Genomic DNA, 2,001 nt, shown 5'->3' on the forward strand with positions numbered 1-2,001 from the left:
TTGGCCGAAAGCAAGGGCAGACTTGAATCACGCTAATGATGATGATGATGATGATGATGATGATGATGATGATGATGATGATGACGATGAGGCGAAGCAGGACACAGTAAGTCGTCGCAAAGGCAAAAAGGCCAAGAAGACCGGAAATGACTACCCTCCCGCGTGCTTCACTCTAAGTCAGGAGGAGATCGAGCAGTTTTTCACCTGCCTCCTAGGAGTAAAACTTCCTTACGGTTACGCGGGGAAGATAAGCAGATACCTAGACCCAGCGAAGCAGAAGTTCAGTGGGATGAAGTCTCACGACTGTCACGTGCTGATGAAGCAGATACTTCCAGTTGCAATCCGTGGGATCATGGACGTGCACGTCCGTGAAACGCTATTTGGCCTATGCAACTTTTTCGACGTCATCTCTCAGAAGTCGATTGGCGTGAGGCAACTCAGAAGGCTACAGGAAGAGATCGTGGTGATACTATGTGAGCTTGAGATGTACTTCCCGCCTGCATTCTTCGACGTTATGGTGCATCTGCTGGTCCATATAGTGGAGGATATCATCCAACTTGGGCCGACGTTCCTGCACAGCATGATGTCGTTCGAAAGGATGAATGGTGTCATCAAAGGATACGTTCGCAACATGTCACATCCAGAGGGAAGTATAGCCAGGGGCTTTCTGACTGAAGAGTGCATCTCCTACTGTACGAATTATCTAGGCATCGAGAACCCCGTTGGTCTGCCCGTCAACAGGCACCTCGGTAGGCTCGCTGGATGGGGTCACCGTGAGGGTCGCCACGAAATGCATGTCGACTTAGAGGGTCGACTCGCTGACTTTGAAAGAGCAAACCTAGTCGCGCTACAACACATAGACGTGGTCGATCCTTGGGTGGTAGAGCACAAAACCTTTATTAAGAAGACGTACAATGACCGAGGCCAACAGAGGATGGACGGAGATATAATCAAAGAGCACAACTCATGTTTCACGCGTTGGTTCAAGCAGAAGCTTCTGTCGTACCCTTTACATGAGGATTCTTCCGCGGAAGAACAACTCATATTCGCCTTGTCACAGGGCGCCGAGCACAACCTGATGACCTATGAGGCGTACGATATCAACGGCTACACATTCTACACCGAGGCCAAGGACATGAAGAGTGATGGTTATCAGAACTCCGGGGTAACGATGGAATCCTACACCGGTAATGACAAGGACAGATACTACGGAAGGATCGAGGAGATCTGGGAGCTGAGCTACGCTAGAGAGAAGGTCCCGATGTTCCATGTCAGATGGGCGAAGAGCGTCCTAAAAGAAGACCGGTATTTCACCACCATGGTTATACCCGAAGCCAAATCCAAGACCGCGGGCGCAAACGTCACTGCGAAAAATGAGCCATGGGTACTGGCTTCCCAAGTTGACCAATGCTTCTTCATTACCGACCCATCAAAGCCCAGTCGTGTTGTCGTGAGGAGAGGCAAAAGGAAGATCATCGGAATGGATGGAGTATACCATGAGCAAGACTTTGACAAGTACGGCGACCCGAGGATCGAACATGACGACGATGATGAAGTAGCAGCATACACCACAAGAAGAAGCAGGACCACCCTACCTAAAGGACGTCCGTTCCACAGAAGAACTCCATTTGCGAAAAAGAAGGGCAAGAAGATTGTGAACAGATAGCTAGCTAAGATCGATTGTATTTAAATCGTTGCCTTCATTTCTCGATTGTATTTCATGGCACTTTTTGAACTATCATGAATATTTTTAAATTTCATGGACACTCGATCTCGATCCCCCTCCATCTCGATCGCTATCCCACCTCGCCAGATCCGGTCCCCCTCGCCGCCGAGCACCCCCCGGTCCACCGGCCGACGCCGCCGACCCCCCGCACCCTCGATTCCCCTACTCAACCGCCGCCGCCGACCCCCCGCACCCCTCCCCTACTCAACCGCCACCGCCGACCCCCCGCACCCCCGGCACCCTCCCCCGCTCCACCGGCATTACTGTTTGATGAT

Source organism: Triticum aestivum, chromosome 4A (genome assembly GCF_018294505.1).
Source record: "Triticum aestivum cultivar Chinese Spring chromosome 4A, IWGSC CS RefSeq v2.1, whole genome shotgun sequence".
NCBI lineage: Eukaryota > Viridiplantae > Streptophyta > Magnoliopsida > Poales > Poaceae > Triticum > Triticum aestivum.